The 22,987-nt window shown below is 45.9% G+C and overlaps 1 long non-coding RNA gene and 1 pseudogene across 1 annotated transcript in view; both read right to left on the reverse strand.

Annotated features, from left to right (window-relative positions):
- Nucleotides 1–22,029, reverse strand: part of LOC134482379 (uncharacterized) — a 33,078-nt gene extending 11,049 nt beyond the window's left edge. Inside the window, exon 1 of the long non-coding RNA XR_010058388.1 lies at nt 18,336–22,029. This is a non-coding gene — a long non-coding RNA (uncharacterized LOC134482379). The remainder of the gene's footprint in view (nt 1–18,335) is intronic.
- LOC134482378 (proteasome subunit alpha type-5-like) lies at nt 885–18,342 on the reverse strand (annotated as a pseudogene).
- Nucleotides 22,030–22,987: the final 958 nt, after the last annotated feature.

A 22,987-nucleotide genomic window follows, 5' to 3' on the forward strand; every position in this document is an offset into this window, starting at 1 on the left:
TTTTATGCACATACATAAAATGTTTTAAAAAGAAAACATGTGGGGGTTGGGAATTTAGCTCAGTGGTAGAGCACTTGCCTAGGAAGCACACGGCCCTGGGTTCGGTCCCCAGCTCCAAAAAAAAGAACCAAAAAAAAAAAAAAAAAAAAAAAAAAAGAAAACATGTGGACTTTTGGGTGGGAAAGATTTATTTCTCTGTCTAGACATTGGCAAAGATCTTGAGAAAGGCTGTCTGGCCAGCAAAGGAAGAGGAAGCCTACAGAAGGTTGGAGGACTTTAGAAGTCTTCACATAGCCAACATTAGGTCATAACTATGCATTCTCTCTCTCTTTCTCTCTCTCTCTCTCTCTCTCTCTCTCTCTCTCTTTCTCTCTCTCTCTCTCTCTCTCTCTCTCTCTCTCTCTCTCTCTCTCTCTCTGTGTGTGTGTGTGTGTGTGTGTGTGTGTGTGTGTGTGTGTGTGTGTGTAGAAAAAGAGAAAAAATGTGTCCAATTTGCAAATTTCAATTTCAAGTCTTTCCTGGGAATGAAATTGGCAGCCATGCTGGGAATTGAACTCAGGACCTCTGGAAGAGCAGTCAATGCTCTTAACCACTGAGCCATCTCTCTACATGTTATCATTCTTGTTGTATTCTCAGACTGTATGTTGAGCCCCTAGTCCCCAGTATGTATTTGTCCACTGGTCCATCAAGGAGGCAACTAAGGTTAAATGAGGCCATAAGCATGGGGCCCTCTTCCAATAAAACCCGTGAGTTAGGTCTTGTTCTATTCCAAGCAACACCCTAGCTTAAGAAAGTAGGGGTGGGAGAGACGGCACTGTAGTTTGTGTATTCGCTGTACTGGAACAGGGAGAGACCAGAGGCCTCTCTCTCTCGGCACACACTAAGGATACTCGGCAAAGGCAAAGGCAGCAAGTACTCTTTTTTTTTTTTTTTAATTTTTTTTTCATTTCAGAATTGCTGTTAGATACAGACATCATAGAAAAACACACGTACATATACTGGATATTTTCCATGACGTAAGAGATGGAAATAAAGTCTAAGGGCCATTAGAACTGAAAGTATCCCATGGATGTCTGAGGACGGCCCCTCCTTAAATGTCCTTGATCACCTCCTCAAGTTCTTCCTTTGTAAACATGTGGAAAATCTGACCAGGCTGCACTGTGGCTAGCTCGATGTTAATTGCATTCCTCCATGACTTGCTTGAAGATGACGAGTGAAGACTTGATGGCCGCCTTCAGAGTCATAGACTTGTGGTAAACTTCTTGCAAGGAGCTCTGGTCTCCCTGTGGCAGAGCCAGTTGCTCGAGCATCTCACTGTACAAAGGTCCCAGATGGGTCCATGCGAAACTCCTCCTCATCTCCTTAAAACAATGCTACTCCACAGGGACGAGATGTGGCACCTGGATCTGCATCTTCTCCAAACTGCAAAGCCAGATCGGACACAGCCTGGGTCACACTCTCAACTGTCATTGTTTCCTTATAGGTGAACTAGTGGTTCTGTGTCTCCACTCTGGTTTTATCAATTAAAGTTTCAGCATCAACAGTGAGCCCACTCACGGCACAACCTATATGAGCGCCAATTGCTACAATTTTCTCAATGCCGCTAGGCTCCATTAGTGGGGAGGTAATTCTCTTCTCCACAGTTAGATATGCACCCTCTGACGCCTGGATTTTGCAATTATACATTTGAATTGGACCCCGAGTGAGCCTAATTCTGTCATGCTGCTAGGGTTGTTGTTGATCTTTGAACTGACTGTTTTTGTGTGTCAACTTGACACAAGCTGAAGTTGTTGCAGAGAAACGACCCCAAGGAAATGCCTCCATGAGACCCAGCGTAAGGCATTTTCTCAACCAGTGATCAAGTGGGGTGGGGGTGGGGGGACACAGCCCACTGTGGGTGGTGCCATCCCTGGGCTGGTGGTCCTGGGTTCTATAAGACAGCAAGCTGAGCAATCCAGGGGAAGCAAGCCAGTAAGAAACATCCCTCCATGGCCTTTGCATCAGCTCCTGCTTCCTGGCCTGCTTGAGTTCCAGTCCTGACTTCCTTTGGTGATGAACAGCAATGTGGAAGTGTAAGCTGGATAAACCCTTCCTCCCCAACTTGCTTCTTGGTCATGATGTTTGAAGCAATGCCCAAGTTTCACACCTCCAGAATATTGCTCAGAACTTGAACCTGATATTCCATAACCTCCTCTGTCCAAGCATCCATGACTTCAGCATGTTCTGTGGTTCATTGCATCCAAACATGGCTGCTCCCATCCGAGTCTTCCTGAACAACATCCACCACTGTGTCTGAGAGTTCAGGGCCGCCATGCCAAGTTCTTGTTCCCGGATGACGACCCATTCATCACGCTGTCTATATAGAGGGCACCCTTTGGAGACTTTGGGTGGGTGGGATGAGAAAATGACATAGCCAAGGGTGAGTGAAGATTCAGTCTAGGAGACCCTGAGAAGCTGCCTTAATTAGCCAATCTACCAATTCCACTGCTTAGAAATCCATCCGAGAAAGTAACTCATTCATTCACTCATTCAACTTATATTTACTGGGCACCTAGTCTGTGTGAGGCCTGGTACCTAGGGATGTAATCATCACATCACGATCGTAAGTTACCGTCTAGTCCAGCTGTTACATTAGCAGTCCTGAAAACGTAGCCATTTTCCAGAAGATTTCTATCAGAAGCAAAACCATAATCGGAACCTGTGCGGTGGCTTCCTGACATGGAAGACGGATGGAGTGGACGGTACTGAGGAAGTGGGACTCTCCCACAGAAGGGTGAGCCAGTTACACGGCTGCCATCTCACCTCAGACGACACCACCAAGTGCCAGCATCTCTCACGCTAGTGGGACAGCAATATTCTGTGTGTGTGTGCGGTGAATAACTCCCTAAAAGATCAAAACTCTGCCTGAAGACTGGGGAGAGGTGGGGCAGGACTTTGATTCCACTGCTCTGGAGGCAGAAGCAGGCAGATCCGTGAGTTCCAGGCTAACCAGGGCTACATAGTGAAAGCCTGTCTCAAAGATCTCTCTGGTCTGGAACTCTAGCTTTTGTGTGTTGGCTACATTTCCCCATAGCTATTACCTTTTTGCTTCTCTTTACCAATGTGCCTTTTTGAAAATACTAACCTGTGCCCTTTATTCATGGAGACGTTAGAGAAGAAACTCCCTGTGTGTTTAGGATGAACAGTGACAACAACAGTTGGCAGAGAAACCAAAGCCATGGGACTACAGCAGATCTCTTCTTTTGACCACCATCAATCCCCCTCTCCTCATTTTCCTCCTTCTCTCCCTCCTCCTCCTCTTCTTCCCTCCCTTTCCCCCTTTCTAGTTTAAGCTGAAAAGTATCCAGATCTCTCAAGACCTCAGTAAGACACTACGGAGAACCAGAAGCTTAGACTTGACCTCAAGGGCTGCCCCCAAAGGGACTCACCCACTGACTGCAGGGATTTCAATAGGGCTTTGCCCTTTTTTTTTTTTTTTTTTTTTTTTTTTTTTCCCGGAGCTGGGGACCGAACCCAGGGCCTTGCACTTGCTGGGCTTTGCCCTTTTAATGCAAGAAAGCCATTCACAACATCTCTCAGTAAGAGCATACTGACCAAGCTAAGCAGGCTTCATTGCTGGAACCCCGAGTAACACTGGAAGGGAAATATCTAGGGTTTTAAAGTAATTTCAACATGGTTCCTGTATTGCAGTGGTTCGCTGTGGGTTTATAAATTAATGTTCCACTCATGATTGGGTTTCTCTCTCTCTCTTTCTCTCTCTCTCTCTCTCTCTCTCTCTCTCTCTCTCTCTCTCTCCCTCCCTCTCTCTCTCAAAGTTTGGGGCTTTGTTCACAGAGGAACCACCTAGCAACCCAAGCCTACAGCAAATCTCAACTACCCCTGGGCTAGGGCTTGTGGAGTCTGTGCTGACGGACAGGTACAACACACAAATGCCAGCTAATGGGCAGGGCATCAAACCACAGCTCTAATGTTTGTCCTCAGAGCTGGCAACAAATGATTGGAAGTCTGAGGGAAAAAAAATACAATTGTGGGCGAGTTCCTGTAGCTTGACAATTGCCATGGTTTGTTTACTGACTTTTATTTTTAGACTTTAAAATCCTTCCCATTGTCAACCCCTCTGGGCATGTGTACAGTAGCAATAAAGTCACACAGCCAGCAACCTGACAGCAGCCAGGCAGCTCCAGAAGTGTTTTCAAACCACTCGTGACTGTCACTTTCTCTCAGATCAAACTCACAGTCAAGGTCTGTGCTTTTTGCCGTCGCTTCTCTTTGTCATGGAAGGTGAGACTTGGTTTTTGGGTGGGGAAGCTGGGACTGCTAAGAACAGAACTTTGCCCCGTAGGACAGAAACATAAAATGGAGTCCTCCTTTATAAGATGCTAATTCATTTTTCAAGGACCCCATGTAATCCTCTCTGCCATAAGAGAGCTGTGTAAGGCATGTCGTGGTGGCTCAGATGCCTGGGGAAAACCAGAGGTTCTGGAAGCTTGAGAGCTGGAGGGCTGGATGCAGGGAGCAGACGAGGCAGAGAAAGAGCACAGTTACGGGGCTGAGGGTAATATAACTTGCACCCTGAATTTTTATTGGGTAGGAGATATGACTTGAAATTGTCTTCAGTCCTGCAAATAAGACTGGGTACAAGGTAACCGGGTAACAAGATAAGTGTTTTGGTGTTTAAGTCCACGTGCATGGTACTGAGAAATGAACACAAATAATGCTTGCAGCAGAAAAAGGAGATCAAAGACTCTGTGGTTCCCGATTCAGGCAAAGGATGTGGGACAAGCTTGCTTGTGGGAGCAGGGCTTCCAGGCTGGAACCTGAAGGGGTCCACCTAGCGCTGCCCGCTGTGTCAGAGAAAGCAGTAAACTGAGAAGCAGGTGCTGCCCACGGTCCAGCCCATTAACTCAATAGCCCAATGCATGAAAGTGGAGTTCAGTCCCTAAGTCATAACTTCAGGGGGACAGCCCAGAAGGTAGTGGAGGCTCCCACGATGCTGCTGCCATGGGTGCAACCTAGTACCTGTCTCCAGCGGCTGTGCAGTGAACGCACACAGACAGAAACCCTATGTATTGGGTGCTTCTGTGAATTATTTTGGAGTGGTGTCTGTTATTAGACAGCTCAGTGGATTGGTTTCTGTTATTTCTGGGTGGTGTTTCTGGATGGTTTGAAATTCCTCACGTGATTCTAAGCAGCTGTGTAGGACGGAAAATCACATCTCTTCACCAAGGCCTTCCTTAGCAAACCGAGTTCAAGACTCCTTTCCCCGCTGAGACCCATAGGTTCCGCCATTCTCAGAAGACAGTCTCCAGCAGTCTCTCCAGCGGCCACCTTCCTGGTGACTGTCTACTGTGGGTCTGTACAGTTCACCAACACTCTACCATCCATGTCGTTGAGAAGGAATGGAGCATTGTAGCATGGCTGCGAGGCTCACAATAATGTCCTGCTCCAGAACTCCTGGTCCTTCTGGCTGTGGTGCATAATCTTACTTCCAGCCCCCGAGTTTGCACCCATGTCATCCGGGTGACTACTTGCCCAACAGTCCCCAATCTGGACTCTCAAAACCTCCTCTGTGGAGCTGACAGGGACTGAGAGCTCCACACGTGGCACCTATACCAACTGTGCTAGTGAACAAAGTGAGACACTGAGTCTACCTAGCGTCGAGCCGTCATTTCTGCCTTATGCCTGTGTTCTCCTCCCCGAGGACACCCGGCCAGCAGGGAGCCCGTCTCCTCCTTACATTGTCAACCTTCCTTTTTCTTGTGCACTATTCCCCAATGCATTCATCCTTCCTGGGTTAAAAAAGGAATCATGTATAGTTTCCAAGGCCCTCGTGAACAGAGCATTCGTTTGGAGTGCCAGAAATAACGGCGGAACGGAAACCTAAAGGCCAAAAAAACAGGAAGAGAGACACTAGAAGTCACTATGTTTTCATGACAACTGGGCGCCAAGGTAAAGTTTTCTGAAAGCTGGAGTATAAGCAAATGGGAAAGTTACCCAGTGAACTTTCAGGAACAGATGCAGAGACTAAAAGTTATTACAGTTTTTTTAAAAGGAAGAAGTCTCACAATAATAATGCATGGTGCCTCGATCCCTAGACTGCCTCATCTCCATCGCTGAGCTCAAAGAACAACCAGGGTTTTTTGTGGTCTAAACATGAAATGCCCACCATGTCTCCTATAAGCTCATATGTCGGAGGCTCGGTTTGCAGCTGGTGATGATCCTAATTTGGACTATTCTGGAAACTCAGGGCCTTGCAGGAAGAAATCGGTGACTGAGTGTGTGTGTTTGAAAGTTCTATATGGGTGAACAGCCTCCTCTTCTACACACTGTCTTCCTCATGGTGGGTCTAGACACAATAGAGCCAAACAACCGTGGACAGGATGCAGCCCTCTGAATCTATGAGCCGAAAAGCAGCCAACAAACTCAAAACTTTTCTGTTAAGTTTGTTTCTGTTGGGTGGTTTATGTCCTCCCTAAAACATGATGAGAGCACAAACTACAAAGAGAAGCAGAATTCAGAATGTGCCTTCCCCACACTGGCTGTCCACATCTGTATAGCTCCACTTCCCTGGACAGGGTACCTAGAACCGCTGTACCTAGGGTCTCTGAAAAACAGAAGGTTAATCGTTACATAGTCCAATAAGAAGACCCACTGACCTGTGAAAGGCGTGGGGGTAAAGTCGTAATCTTTTCGGAGATTATGGGCATTGCTGAAGTTAGGAGATACCTTCCTGTCTTGCTCAATATCGGATTCTCTCGACAGAGCATGTGAACGAATGAAAATGGTGATTTGTAGAAAAGTCAAAAAATACGCAGTTTAGGATGAGAAAAACAAGCCATTGACTCCCAGGGAAAGCTTGTTGGTGCGGTAGGCAGAACAGTGCCAAGGGACTGCCCAGGCTCCGCAGGCCTCGACCAGCCACTCTAGGGAAGAAACTGCTTGGAAGGAAATAGGACTTTATGGGTGGCTGTGCTGACTGAGGAAGAACAGGATGAAGGATGCTTTGGGCTCTTGTTTTTGTTTGAGGCCTTGGCTCAGTAATTCAGTAAGAAAATCATTAACTCGTGAAAGCACCGAAATGTGTGTGGAGCAGAATGAACTAACGTGCTTTTGGATTGCCATTGATGATTTAGAAACGGTGGAACTTTTTTTGGCTAACTTGTACATGTGTGTACGTATGTCCTCACGTGCAAGCCTGGTGCCCTCACAGGTCAGAAGAGGGTGTGAGATGGCATGGAACCGGAGACAGATCGTTGTGAGCTCCTTGGAGACACTGGTAACTAAATGAGAATCCCTCTGAAGAGCAACAGGGCTCTGAACCGCCGAGCCGTCACTCCAGCCCTGCAAACTCTAGTTTTAAGGAGCTAGATGTTCTTAGATTTGGAGAACTGACAAATGAACCCATTCAGGCAAATGGGTTGGTTCAGGAAACAGAAAACTAATGGGGTGCCATTCCCGTTCAGCCCCCAGAAGAGTCTGTAAGAAAGATATTCCCAGCTCCATGCGGAGGTGGAAGGCGGCGGGAGGGGGAAAGTTGCTGCTCGTACACAAGAACAGAGTGTTTCAGAAATGAGAAAGATATAGTAAAAGAAGGATTGGGAGTGAGCTCAGCGACAAGCTGAAGCTACAGGGCCCTCGGGAGCTAGGAGGCAAAAATTAAGCCAGAGAAAATGAGGGAAGGGGCAGTGAGGGAATGGGTAAAATTTTAGTGGCTCTCCAGTTCCTGACTCTGATATGATCAGAGAAAAAAGCACAACTGATTCAAAATACGACTCAAAGTCAGGCTGGGAGACGGCTTAATGGATGAGGTGTTTGCCACACAAGGCTAAGGACCAGGATTCCAATCCCCAGAATCCACATAAAAGTCTGGGAACTAAGGGAGCTCATCTGTAATCTAACACTGGGAAGTTGAAACACAGGAGCCACAGGGCAAACTGCCTGAATTGTGAGTGCCAGGTTCAACAAGAGACTCTGTCTCAGTAAAATAAACAGGAGAGCAAAGAAGGGAGACAATATTAACCTCCAACCTCCATATGCACATGCGCACGAATGTGCCCACATACATGGGAATCTGCATGCGTGAGCACAACCATAGGAACACAAGATAAAGGAATTCAAGGCCCAGAAAACATCAGATGCAAAAGGAAGGCTTTTTTCTGGCTTTTTCTTTTTGACGGCTACTTTTAGTGTGAAGATCAGAAGGATGACGTAATAAAATGTTCCTGACAGTGATGAAATGGAAGAGTCACCAGCAATGTCGGAAAACTCGCAGGGGGCATCCTGAAAACTACACAGCCACAGGCAGTTGCTGGTTCTTCAGTATTTGCAGGTCCTGGGGCAGTGGGTGCTTCTGATGCTGTGATGGTGTGCACGCCGATACGCATGCGCATGCGCACCTATGTGCTTGTCGGTACAGTGGCCATTATCCCTAGTCCCCCTAACCCCCAACCACACTGTTGCAGGTAATTTCCTGGCCTACAATTCCCAGCCTTGGGCATGCTCAGAATTAATGGGCATTCACAAGTACAAGTGCACGAGTACAAATGGTCTATGAAGGAAACTCGCCAAGGAGCCCAGAGGGACACCTCTGCACAAAACAGGCCCTTAGACAAAAAGAGGCAGACTTCAAACAATTATAAATATGTACAGGTTACACAGGCCAAAGAAAGGCCTAAGCTAAAAAACTTACAGAGAAATACTGTTTGTAACTTAAGTATTTAATTCATGTATTTCTTTCCTTGTTGTTTATTTATTTGGCAGTACTGGGAATTGAACTTAGGGCCTCGGGTATTCTGGGCAAGTTCTTTACCACTGATTTACATCCCCGGGCACAATTTGCTGAGAATTGAATAAAATAAATGACTCGATAAAGAGACTAGTAGTTAAGGAAGTTCATATGAGGGCAGGGGAGCTGACTAAGTATTTAAAACACTCTCACAGAGGACCTGGGTAGCTTCCCGGCACCACACAGTGGCTCAAAAACACCTGTGACTCCAGCTCCCTTGGGTTCGATGTCCTGGCCTGCTTCCCCAGACCCCGGGCATGCTTGAGAAATATGAAGATAAAACATACATATACATAGAACAAAAATAAAGCTTTCAAACAAGGAAAACTAATATAATATGATCAAATATGATGATAGGCCGGGGTCGGTAGTATGTTTACTGTAAAGCTCACTGACTTTGTCTTTATGTTTAAAGAGGTTTATAAAAAAGTGGTGTGTATGTGGAGGGATCGGAGCAAAGGGGCGAGATCTGAACTGGCCCTGATGGGCAGGGTTGGCACTCGGTTTCCTCCCGTGTAGCTTTCTTCTCACTGGCACTTTGTTTTCTTTCTAAATGTACCCATTCTGTGCTTGCTTTTCTCCTTGGAGCAAAGTCTCAAGGTCTCCCTGCATATATGTAAGCGGCCACTGAGAATTCAGAAGTTCAAGGACGAGACAGCCTGAGATACCACAAGCCAGGTTTCCACAGAAATCTTCTTCTAACTCTGTTAAACTCTCCCCAGAAATATCTGTCTTTTCTTTAACATACATAACATCATTTACCAGGTTGCATGGACACAAAATGGGGGCTCTTCGATCTAGCACACAGTTGCACACATGGCGAATGTTGGGAATTTGTGTTGGCTTGTTTAATTTTGTAGAACAGTGCGCACCTCCCCAGTTGCTGATCCAGTACCCCAGAAGGAGCCAGCACTGATTTACCACTGTCTCTTTGTTTTGACAGGAAAGTGCCCACATGCAAAACAAGGAATTCGTGTCAGAAATAAACAGGTACACAGATTTACAGATGCTGTGGACTCTTCCACAGCTCACCGAGCATTGTGGGGTTGATTTACTTTAAAGGGCACACAAGGATGAACTAAAAGACAAGCAGATTACAGAAATAAGTTAATATCTGTCAGCTGAGACAAAACTCAGGATGCAGAGCACCTGTGTGTGTGGCCCGGGAACCCCATGGCTGATAGCAACTGCCCAAAGGACTAAGAGGGGATTAGACAGGGAGGTTCCTATGCACACTTTCTCTGCTTCTCAACTTTGTGATCTTCTTACTGTTGAGTATCTTCTTGGTGTATAGAATGGATAATGCCAGCCTTTGTCCATGATTGCCTTAGTTAGGATTTCCATTGCTGGTGTCTCTTCCAAAGGCAAACATTTCACTGAGGAAGGGGAGAGGAAGAGATGGGGAAGGTAGGGGAGGGAGGCATGGCAGCATGCAGGCAAGCATGGTGCTGGAGGAGCCGATTTCTACATGTTGATCCGATGGCAGTCAGGAGTAGACTACAGGAAGCCAGCAGGCTCTCTTTCCGCCCTGGGTGGAGCTTGAGCACTAGCAGCTCTCAAAGTTAACCTACACAATGATGCACTTCCTCCAACAAGGCCACACCTATTCCAACACCTCCTAATAGTGCCACTTCCCATGGGCTAACCATATATAAACCACCACATGGGTTATTAATCCACAATGAATTTGCCTTGTAGGGTAAGATACCAGGCAGGACGCAGGACAGAGAGGTGCATTCATAAGACTATGGACCTAGAAGATACTGCCCAAAAGAAAAGAATGCCTATTTTTTAATTACTATAACAAAAATACCTGAACTGGGTGGCTTTATAAAACACAGATTTAATGCCAAAAGTGTAGAGCCACGTGCCTTTAATCCCAAGTTTAGCAAGCAGAGGCAGGTGGATCTCGATGAGTTTGAGGCCAGCCTGGTCTTCACACTGAGACACCATTGCAAAACCAATGCATAGCAGAAGTAGGAATAGTCAATGTATGGTAATCACATAAACGTAACTCCTGTGACATAGGGGGACCCTAGTCCATGACTGAAGTCTTCAAGGCAAGGACACTAGTTCTTAACTTAGCATCTTCAGGAAACAGTTCCGACAGGCTGACCTCCGGTGAGTAAGGATCATTTTTAGATTCTGCATCATGAAGAATAGCCACCATTTACTCCTAAAAATAAGGCCAACTTGAGTTCTTTCTCTTCTTTGTGTCCTTTCTTCCTCTTGTCTTACTGCCAGGGCAAGACCTCAGAAGGAAAGAGGAAGATTGAGCTTTCTACTTTGTTCCTGATCTTTGGAGGAAACCATTTAATATTTCAGCACTAAGTACGGTGCTGTTCCCAGGTTTTGTAGATGTCTTTTACCAGGCTGAAGCTGGTGCCTCCACTCCTATCTGACTGATAGGGTTTTTGGTTTGTTTTTGTTTGTTTGTTTTGTTTTTTGTTTTGTTTTGTCTTGTCTTATCTTGTTTTAGCTTGCTCTGGTTCATACTTCTATTTCCCACTCATAAATGAAGTCTGAACTTCCCCATTATATCATAGCTATTGGAATGGCCTATAATGGTTTTCTTATATTCTGTGAATAGGATAAATTACACAAATTGTTGAGTGTGTAATTAGCTTTATATTGTAGGGATAAAATCTATTTGTCATGATAGTCTTTATACTGATGGATTTGATTAGCTAGTAGTTTGGTTAAAAACTTTTGTGCTGATATTCATGATAAATAGAGACCTTTAATTTTTCTTTCTCATGTTTTGTCAATTATGAATGTCAGGGTTTTTCTGACATCACATAATGAATTGGAAGGTTCTTTTCCCTTCAGTTATTTAGAAAGTTTTTTTCTTAACAAGTTGATAGACTTTGAAGTTTCTTTATTTCTTTCTTTTCTTCCTTTTTAGTCTTTTTTTTCAAGGCAAGGTTTCTTTGTGTAGCCCTGGCCATCCGGGAACTCACTCTGTGGCTGGCCTTGAACTCACAGAGATCCACCTGCCTCTGCCTCCAAAGTGCTAAAATTAAAAGTGTGTGCCACCACCACAGGCTCTTTGTGTGGTTTTAATCTGTTTAATAAATTCAAGGCCATTTGGATTTTCTGTCTCATTTCTGTGCCAGTTTTTCCTGTTATTAAAGTTTGTCCGATTTCGTGTATCCTATTGATCTGTGGGTCTAAAGATGTTTCTAATACATACCACGCTTTCACAGTCTGTGGGATCTGTGATAATGGCTCCTCTGCTATTACAGCACTGGTGATTTTCACCTGTGCTATAACACAGGAGTATTTCATTTCTTTTTATTGTTCACTACAATTGCATTAAATTAATATACCATATTTTAGTCATTCATTCATCAGTTGGTAGGCATTGTAGTTGTTAGCACTTTTTGGTTCCTATGAATAATGAGGGTGAGAACATTTATATAAAACTTTCATATCAACCATTTCAGCTGTTGGTAGGGTTTCCGTTTTCATACCCGGGCCTTGCCAACTGGGTGCCCACATCTCTCTGCCGTGTACATAGTTGAGGAGTGTCTCTTGGTTTCTATCCCCAAAGGCAAGTAGATTGCCTTGAGCTGGACTGAACCTGGGGTAGAAGCGTAGGGAGCCCAGACATCCGGCACTGTATGAAGGTACAGGAAACACCACAGCAGACCCTGATGTTCAAGAGCTGGTTGAAAAGTATTGCTTAAGCATTTTTGGGCAAAGCCAGGTAATGTACACCTTAAATCCAAGCACTGGGGAGGCAGAGGCAGGCAGATCTCTGAGTTGGAGGCCAGCCTGATCTACAGAGTGGGTTCCAGGACAGTCAGGCCTCACAGAGAAATCCTGTTATCAATACATCTGCCGCCATTCAAAAAAAAATTTGCTATGCAGTAAGTATGTAATTTGTCAGCTCGTGCTACTGAACTCACATGTTGTATAAACAGCATAATTTCCCTTTTATTTTGACTTTGTTCATATTCAGAATCTCTTAGCCCTGTAAATCTTCTAGAATTAGACGATTCCTTTAGGGTAAGAATAGCAAGAGGGAAGAAGACGTCATCTGCTGTGATTCATTTCTTCCTAAGGATGAAATGTTAATGACTCCTTTCTCCTCCCATTTTTATCATTTGCCTATTTTGTCATCTCACCCAGAACCATTTGCTCTACCAGCTACAAGGGAGCCTCGTGTTAAATGGGCGTTTAGCAGCCATCTTCTACTTCCTCTTACAGGGATCGCGGGAGAGATTATTGAAGGCTCTTTATGTCCCCTCATAGAACAGGTCTTGAATTGACTTAATGAGTATGGGAAGGAGGGAGCAGAAGGAGGTTAACTATATGTGAATTTATAGATGTTTTGGTGTCCAGAGTCCATGTAAATAATGTATTACCTCCCTGTAAATATTAACTCTGCTCCAGTTTAGGTCTTTAAATACAAATTAGCAGGGGCTCCAGGGAGAAAGAACTGCCCAAGCTTAATGATCTTTTTAACACCAGGTACTCAGGACCCTGCAGGGAATTCCTGGAGTGGATAGTCCTTAAGCTGCAGGTCTCCCGTGCTGAGCAGTTTGTAAAAGAAAACGGGAAATGAGTATTCGCTCTATAAAACAAAAAACGGAAACAGGTAATGAATTCTTTCAGAATAATTATGATAATTGGCCTGCAAACTCCAGGCTTTTAAACATCCAGGGGGTAATTTTTTTTTTAAAGCAATACAAGCAGAACCTTTGGCCAAAACTATCAGAGGAGGCTCAAGTTGTCCAGGCACCCACAATTCCCAGTTTCCAGGATGATCGCCAACCCACTGAGTTTCCAGTATGATCGCTCTAAAACCCAGCATGGAAACACGCATGCGCACACCTCCACGTCTTCCACCCCCACCCCATCTTTGCTTCTTTCACGTCTTTTTGAGCTCCCAGATCACTTGCCCAGTAAAGATGTTTCCTGTGCCTTTTCCTCCCTCCTCTCCCTCTTCAAACACTGTGTTTTATGAGATTCAGCTACACATCTGTCTCTTCTCTCCACCCTGGCATCCCTACCTTTGAAATCGCCACCCTTTCCACTTCCTCTCTGCCACCTAGTAAGTTCCACTAAGTGTCACACATCTCCCCTCCACCCCACACTAGCCAGCTGCTTCCTCCCTTCTCTGCTGGGGTGCATCCTGGGCTGACATAGTGAGCCCCCTTCAAGACCTTTGCACCCAATTCTGTGGGATATGGTGCTGAGCGTCTCTGGTTCGGGCACTGTCTGGGTTCCGGGTGACTTGTGCAGTTTGAGCTTCAGTTGCTTTTTCCTAGATGAGAGCTTTTGGAAGACCAAGTGAGTTAGGTTAGGAAGCATCCTGTATGTGCACAGCACTTAACTCGCGCTTGATAAATAAGATCGGCCATTAACTGTGCTCGGTGCTTAGAAAGTACCCAGGAGACCTTCTCAGCTTCACTTCCCATGATGCTGTCTTCATCTAGAATTAGAATTCCTCATTCCCACACCATACTCACTCCATCTAGGGGTTTGTTAGGATTGGTTCTGATGGTGTCTCAACTCAATTGGGCTCACAAAAATATCAGGTTCCCAAATGCTAAGGGTCTCCACCCCTAGCTAGATTTTTGATTGGCAATAAAGAATTGCTGTACAACCAATGGCGGGGCAAAGGGAGATGGGGCTAGACCTTGAGAGAGGAGAATCGCCATGTTTCAGAAGGAGAAGGATCAGACTTAGAGCTACAGAAGGAAAATCATCCAAAATGTAGGAGAGAAGGAATGCGGCTCCCAAAAGGACTGCCCACAAGTGTCTTAGGCAGCTAGGGTGCCACCCAGAAGGAACAGAACAGCAAAGATAGGTCATAGATTTAGAGGGTGTTGAGTCGGGAGTACTAGAAGGAAATCTATGACAGCAGGGTGGAGGATTAGAACTGCCCAGCCTTTGAGTTAGCTGAAGCATTTCAAAAATAAGCTAGTGTGTGTCTTTCATTCAAAGATCAAAAGGGTTCCTGGGCGGGTCGCTGGAAGCACGTGACCCACCGGGAGCACAAAGCAGTGTAACCAAAACTACCACTACAGGGATCGCAGATTTATTTCAGGGACCAGGTAGCAGACATAGTACTCAGCCACACAGACTTGGGCACACAGTGTGGATGACTATGTTATCTGAGGGTAGGGGTTCAGAGGGTAAGCACGCCTCCTGTGTTCCTCTCCTTTCCCAGGACTCACATAGGGTGGTTCACACCCAACTGTAACTACAGCTCTAGGAGGAAGAAGACTCCTTTAGCCTGTTAAGCACCTACACATAGGTGCTCCAACACACACACACACACACACACACACACACACACACACACACATACATACACACCTATAAACACACACACACAACCACATACATACACACCTATAAACACACACACAGACACACACACACAACCACATACATACACACCTATAAACACACATACACACACACATATATACACATACAAACATATATATACATTTACACATATAAACAAATACATATACACACATACACAAATACACACTTAAAAGTACAATCTTTTTTAAAACATTGCAAATAAATTTTACGAGTTTAGAAAAAAAAAGAGATTGTCTCAGTTAGGGTTTCCATTGCTGTGAAGAGACACCAGGACCAGGGCATCTTTTATATAAAGGAAAGCATTTAATTGGGGCTGGCTTACAGTTTCAGAGGTTCAGTCCATTATTATGATGAGAAGCATGGTGGTTTCTAGGCAGACACGGTACTGGAGAAGGAACTGAGAGTTCTACATCTTAATCCAAAGGCAAAAAACAGGAAAGGAATGCAGGCAGCCAGAAAGAGGGCTGGGTGGAGCTTGAGCATAGGACTTCAAAGCTCACCCCCACAGTGACACATTTCCTCCAACAAGGCCACACCTACTCTAACAAGGCCACACCTACTCTAACAAGGCCACACCTCTTAATAGTGCCACTGCCTGGGCCAAGCATATTCAAACCACCACAGAGGTCTACTTTATTAAATGATAAATACCACTATTAATTGATGTATAATTTATGAGGGGGCATATTAGCCACAGGCCATTTGACCTACTCCAAGCCCCTCCTTTTTTTCCTCGTCTCCCTTTTCTCACTTGGAAACCTAGCCACTGTTGATAACATCCCTTCTAGAACCTATGGCAGAGCCCATGTTTTCCTAAGTCTTACCTATGGGCAGAGGCAGTCAAATAAGATGAGTCCCCCCACTATAAAAGGTGTCTACATCTACTTACTGACTCAGGAGCACCACCACTCTGTAGAGCCATGTAAGAAATCTTGGGCGTGCTCAGACAGTGTTTGCCCAGGCCCCACTAGGGGGAAGTGGACCGTGAGAGGAAGCCGGGTAAAGTTGAGCTGGATTGGAAGCCTCAGGACCCAAAGGGACAGAAGGAACTTCAGCTGCTCCCAACACCAGGCCCCTGACCCCTGGCCACAGCCCCACATAGAGTTGTGACCACCAGTCACACAGAGGGAATGCTCCCAAGCCCCATCCACATGTAGATGAGGCATTCCTAACATCTCAGACCAAGCCAATAGGAAGCACCTGCTGTCAGATTCCACCCCACCCCAAAACTGTACAGAAGATCCTACCAGAAGGAATAAAGCTGTGTGAGAATTACTCGGTTGGCTGAGAGCTTCTGTCATAAGAGCTGTAACACTTCCTGGGAAGAGAACTCTCTCCGGAAGCTTTGCCGCTGGAAACTCCCATGCTAGCCAGTCCTCCTCCACCTCAGCTCAGTGCAGTGCAGCTGTGAGTGCACTGACTGACCCGGACCAACACCAAAGCAGCAAGGGCACCAGAGCAACACCACCAGAACAGAGGCAGCTGCACTCCCTGCTCCCTGCTCACACCTTTTCCCCCTTGCTTGACCGCTTCCACTGGGCCAAGCCAGAGACCTCTGCACACAGCATAAGGTGCACAGACCAGCACCCCACCAGCCAGCTCTAGGACTACGGCCCAGCCACCACTGTACCACCAGTAACTGTTTTGGTCCTTAGGGGACAATTGTTGCCCAGGCGATGGATGTCACCTGAGTTCTCACGATTCCAAGTGGAGCAATAAACTATGAGGCATATTTTGTGCTATCTCTTCAGCCTGGGTATTTTACAACATGTATTAAAATACAGAAGTTAGGAGTCAGAGGCAGGCAATTTCTATAAGTTCAAGGCCAGCCTGTTCTATAGAGTGAGTTCCAGGACAGCCAAGGCTTCATAGAGAAACCCTGCCTCACAAAACTAAAAGAAAAAATTAAAAATTTAAAAATAATAAAAAGTTGCATTTTTTGCTTTTTTTTTTTTTTTTTTTGGTTCTTTTTTTCAGAGCTGGGGACCGAACCCAGGGCCTTGCGCTTCCTAGGCAAGCGCTCTACCACTGAGCTAAATCCCCAACCCCAAGTTGCATTTTTAAAAATAAAATTAAAAAGGGTGAAATAAAAGAACTTTTTTGTTTGTTTGTTTGTTTGTTTGTTTGTTTAAACTGAGGTTTTCCTCCCTTTGGATACATGCATGAGGGGACTGGGTCAGGCATAGGCTGGAGTAACAGGTTCACACACAGCTTCCAGGATCCACAATCTTTGTGCCCAGCTTCTTCTTTCTCTGGGGAACTAGTCAGTTCTCTGCAGTTGCCATATATGGTCTCCAGTCGGGACCCAAGCAAAGCCCTTGCCTGGCAGTTCCTTTGCCTCTAAGAAATACAACTCTGTCAGTCCCGAGCTGATTGTGTGTTGTGAACAAGAGAAAACTTGTTCGTGGGGTCTCCAGTAAGGGCTTCTACAGATAAGCCATGTGGATATGTAGTTACAAAGGGCTGTTTTTCAAAAGCTGACAATAGCATGATCATAATGCCTGGAAGCATAAATACACAATCATTAAGAATGATTTAAAATAAGTCAGTTGATCACCAAAAGATCACTTAAGTATCTGGTACTATGCCAGTTTCTCCCCACCCCTCCCCCAGAGGTCTGTTGGCGTGTACACTGTGTGAACATGTGTCTCTGACCTCCCTGACCTGCCTAAGGCATCTTCTGACTGGTTAACATGAAAAGCCTATGACGTATAGCAAAAGGCAGGACAGTAAAGTGAGACATCCAGCGGAAAGGAACTCTGGGAAAGAAAGAGGCATGGGAAAATTGGCCACTGAGATGTGGAGGAACTTGGACCTGGGAAAACCGAGAAGTAACCAGCCACATGTCAGACATAGAATAGTTTAAGCATTGAAAATAAGTATAAACCATGACTTATTCGGGAACTGGGGTGGGCGTGGACAGGCCCAAGGCTACGGAGGTCTCCCGCCTCTTGCCTCTGCCTCCTGAGAGCTGGGAGTGCAGGCATGAGGCACCACACTTGGCTTTCATTCATACTTCTAACAAATGAAAGAACCAAGAGTTGGTCGGGAGGGATCAACAGACTATGATTTTGAAACCACCATTCGAAGTTACTCAGTTTGCCTGGCACTTCCCCCAGCAGATGTGAGAAGAAGACCCAGGGGCATAGTCTGCAACCACTGACAAACACAGCCCTGAAAAGCCAACAGGAAGTCAGACTACCTGGTCAGAAGTTCTTTGGGATCTTCCCCTCTCATTCAGCCACCGCACAGAAGTAGCGTGAAAGGTGTTGGAAAGAATCTCGCAGGAGCTCTCAGCAGCTAAAAAACAATTGGCGAACGAACCTCATGACCCAAGTTTGACACCATGCACCTCCCTGAAACTGGTCCCGTGGCTCCCACATGCATTCCGTGGCACGCATGCACACATGCGCACACAAGGGATAATAACATGTTGAGAATCTTGTTGTTACTGTTTGGAAGAATCCCAAATAAAACCTCAGAAAAACAGGCTTTGGGCACCAATACCACATAAAATGCCCACTCTTTTAAAGGCTAGGGAAAAGCAAATTTGGGTTTATCGGCTTTTCCCAAAAAGCTAATAACTGATGAGTTGCAGAGCTGAGACTGAAAACCAAGACTTCTTAATTAAAAGGAAATCAGAAGGAGCATAACCAAGAGTAGATTGAATGATGCCTGTGACCTGGGAAGAAATTCACTCTAACCGTAAAGGTAGTATGCAGCTCTTTTTCTACGAATATTCACGTGATCCTGTGAGTTTCTTTGCATGCTCCTGGATGACACTCCCAAGAATAAACGCAGAGGGCCTACTACTGACTTACGGGGTGAGACGTGATGGACAGTCCTCAGTACGTATTCCTGTCCCACCTGTATAGTGGCAAGCTTGCCTTGACACATCCTTCTGCACGAACTGGCCTGAGTCACATACATGAACACTAATGTACCCAGGGCATCGCAGGATCACTGTGGCCTTTTGCTGCTCTGTGCCTGTCTTTGACACTTCCCGCAAAGTCACTGAAATCAGTCTAGATCCTTGGATCCTTTGTTGCCCTGATTCCCGGAAAGAGGCACTGTCAAAGTGTATTGATCCGAATCCTGCTCTCCAACATGCATTGATTCCAAATCCTGCTCACCCGGGAAGGAAGAACGTACAGCTCACATTTGCTATGTAACACCCCTGGCTAATTAAAAAGGGGTCACCATCCATACTGGTGGGGAATGAGCGGGAGAGGAAAGGACTGTTTGGTGTGTAAACTGCACACCAGATCCCATCAGTCCCCACTCCTTTGCCTCTCAGGTCAGAGTTCATCTTGCTGGGTATCTGCAGACAGCCTGGTATGAATGGAAGCCGTTTGCACTTCTTGTCTCTGGATAGGAGTAGAATAATGTTGTTGTAAAAATATAAAAAATAAAAAAATTATTGTATTTTACCTCGCTTAGGTCCACACCACAGTGCCCCAAGATATCTGCTAGATATCTTGGCGGAAACACATTCCAAGTCCACGGTGGCCCAGTGTCTCCTGCCGCCACACACTTTCCTACACTCAAACCGTCACATAAAATAACACACAACACAATAATCTTTGACTTAATTGCCCACTTAAACATACAAAGCCTGGGGCCATCCATCCCTTAAGAACTTTGATAACAACCTGCAAATACACAGAGCAAGATCTTTAAGTCAGCCTCCATTGTCCGGCCACCACTTGTCTCTCCCTTTCTCCTCTCCTCCTTTCTATTCCAGTCTCCTCCTCCTCCTTCACACTTCTCTCCCGCCCATCCTTCCTTCTCCTCCAATGACAGGCCTCCTTCTATCCTGTACCTGCCCCTCACCTGTATTTTATGAATTCAAAGGGGAGAAGTTTCTGGTGAAGTCACCTGAGTCCTGAGTACACGACTAGAAGCTGTCCTTGGGCAGTGGAATTACCACCAAAATACAGATAACTCCAGGGCAAACCACAATATAATAAAAACCAAGTGTGCTCTGTGAGTACAAAAGAGCCCAACGCACCTGATATTGCCAAAAAAAACGAGGTTTAGCCCAAGTGAGTCTGACTTCTGGTGGCAATCAGAGCTTATTTATTTTTTTGGCTTTAAATCGGGAAGTGGGGACCAGAGAGATGACTCCATGAGTGAAACTTCTGGTTTCTATCCCTGGGCCCCACATGGTGGAAAAAAGAGAACCAACGTGTGCGAGTCAGTGACCTCCGTGAGCACCATGTGGTATCCTTGTATGCAAGCACACAGAAGTGCATACCTACTTACAGCATAAGTAAATGTTTTGTTTGTTTTTTTAACCTGGACACAGGTTTAACTCTCTATTAAGCTTTGGTCCTGTCTTAGACTGTCCTGCGTTTTTTAATCCTTTGGTGATCTATCTGTGAATTAAAAGTATGATGTCTTAGTCCTTAGGAGAAGGAGTCAGAGTCCCTGATCCCAACTTACTGAGAATAATGAACACTTCAGTCCTTGACACCATCTTATCTTTCCTGTATCAGCAAGAAACTGTCCTCAGTCTCAGAAGCAACAAGAGCTTCAAGGACCTTGAAAATAAACCCTGGAAAGGGACGCATCACCCTGGCCCCAGTCTCATTATTGGCTCAAAGTAAGTCCTCTTCCTGCTGTGTCCACTTCATCTCCAGGCCTCCCAGCCCTGGGTGCTTAATTCTGGGATCTAGCCTGACCTGGTCCTCTTTCTTACTTTGGCATACTTACCAAGTTTTCCGTTCCTTAAAAGTATGGCTGTGTGTGCTGCCAGCAGCCTGAGCCCCTGGCTGAAGCCCCAGGAAGCCTCTCAGCCACCCCCGCAACTGCTCAGTGACCTGAATACACTCTGGTGCCTGATGTGATAGGACAAGTGATTAACCCTGGGACTGCACAAATCAGTCCCTCCAAAGGCAACAGAGGCAAAAGCCAAGAGTTTGCAGCCTTTCTCACTTGTTTTCGTCTAACCCAAAGCGGTTTACCTTTTCATCAGCACCAATTAATACTTTCTGAGTGCACAGCAGTACCATGGCTTTGAATTAAGCCCACCTCATGCTTTTCAGAAGCCTAAGTGAGCACACAAGAATCAAGACATGACAGTTAATTAAGCGAATATTTACGGAGCTCCTCTTCAGCCACGGCATTTTGTTAGGTGCTTGTAGATCAGAACTCAGAAGCTCAGCCTCAGCGTGGAATAGAAAGAATCTACTTCCACAAACCCCCACACCCTGCCCCAGACACGCCCTGTTCTCTTAGCACAATCCTAAGTTTCCAACCAGGAACTGTATCCGCCCTCCAGGGAGTGTCTGGGAATGTCTGACAGAGTTGGTTGTTTGCCTTTGGCTGTTACAAACCAGCATTTATTGGGTTGGCGTACAGGGATGTTAACGCGTGACGGAGTTCCAGTCTGTTCCTCACAACCCAAAATGTCCCTTCTCACTCAGAATGCCAATAAAATTCTACAGAAAGCTGGCAGAAGAAAAGCTGTAAAAATTCTCACAGCCTCAAGGACACCTCACTCCAAGACCCTCCTCTCCGTACTGTGGCGAAATCCTTCTTTTGGAGGGTGGGTGACATTTGCAGAAAGCAAGGGTCAGGTTAATGCAAATCTAGGAGTTCCAGAACCCGAGGGAATTAAGCGGGGTCTATTTGGCTAAATAGGAAAGAATCGGGTCTTTCATGGTTGTCATTCAGTCACCCCCTTTTTTTTTTTTTTGGTTCTTTTTTTTCCGGAGCTGGGGACCGAACCCAGGGCTAAGTGCTCTACCACTGAGCTAAATCCCCAGCCCCTCAGTCACCTCTTTTTGGAAGCATTTCAGCAATATTCACGTTTGCCATGAGTCGTTTGCCACTTGTTTACAGCTCAACAATCTCATCATCACAATTGTATTCTGAAATTAGTTTTCCTAAGAACTGTGACCAATTAGAAAACAGAGGTCGTGGGGCTGGGGATTTAGCTCAGTGGTAGAGCGCTTACCTAGGAAGCGCAAGGCCCTGGGTTCGATCCCCAGCTCCGAAAAAAAGAACCAAAAAAAAAAAAAAAAAAAAAAAAAAGAAAACAGAGGTCGTGAAGGATGGGAAGGGCTCCAGTGGCCTCGGAGGTCCCAGCACTGCCTCCCCCGATGGCCTGAATCAAGCTCCACTCTCCTGCAGCCTGCTAGTATTCAGAAGGCAATGAAGGACGGCCTAAAACCACGGAAGAAATGAAATAAGCTGACTAGCCAAGGGTCAGCAGGGGGAGAGAAAAAGGGTGCAGCAGAGACAGAACGCAGGCGAGTTTATGCCACTCGCAAGGCAGGGCAAGGCGTTTGGAGAGACACATCCAGATGGAAACCGCTGGGAGCAAAGCTTTCCCAGACCTGAGGGGTGACCTCTGAATGTGTCAGCTGGCTCCAAGGAAGGCAGGGGACAACTCCAGGGTTTCACAAGGGAGCGCGGGCCAAGTCTTCATTCACTCACCAAAAGGATTAAGGCAGTTTCAGGAAGGAAAAAGTAACAGCATGGTTCAGGAACTGCCCTGTCGGTTTCTGGGCAGGAGGGAGCTAGTCGACTGCAATCTGAGCATGCCGTGGTCTGACGGGGAAGGGATAGAGCTGAAAAGGCTGGTGTGGCCTTGGAGTTGCCCAAATGTGCTGCTAGAACAGAGGGGAGCCCTTTCAATGCACGTCCCAGCCTCCTGCAGTACAACCCTAAAAAGGGGTCTCGATCTCTCTGGGGGTCAACCTCCTTATCTTTAAACGTAGATACCTACCATTTTCCACCTAAAAGGACGGGAAATGGTGAGTAGACTTCTCACTGCTAGTGCATAAGGGGTCAGCTGAAAATAGATGCTATTAGTCCGTTCTCTCCATGGACTAATAGCACTTTACA

The sequence above is a fragment of the Rattus norvegicus genome, chromosome 16 (genome assembly GCF_036323735.1).
Source record: "Rattus norvegicus strain BN/NHsdMcwi chromosome 16, GRCr8, whole genome shotgun sequence".
Taxonomy (NCBI): domain Eukaryota; kingdom Metazoa; phylum Chordata; class Mammalia; order Rodentia; family Muridae; genus Rattus; species Rattus norvegicus.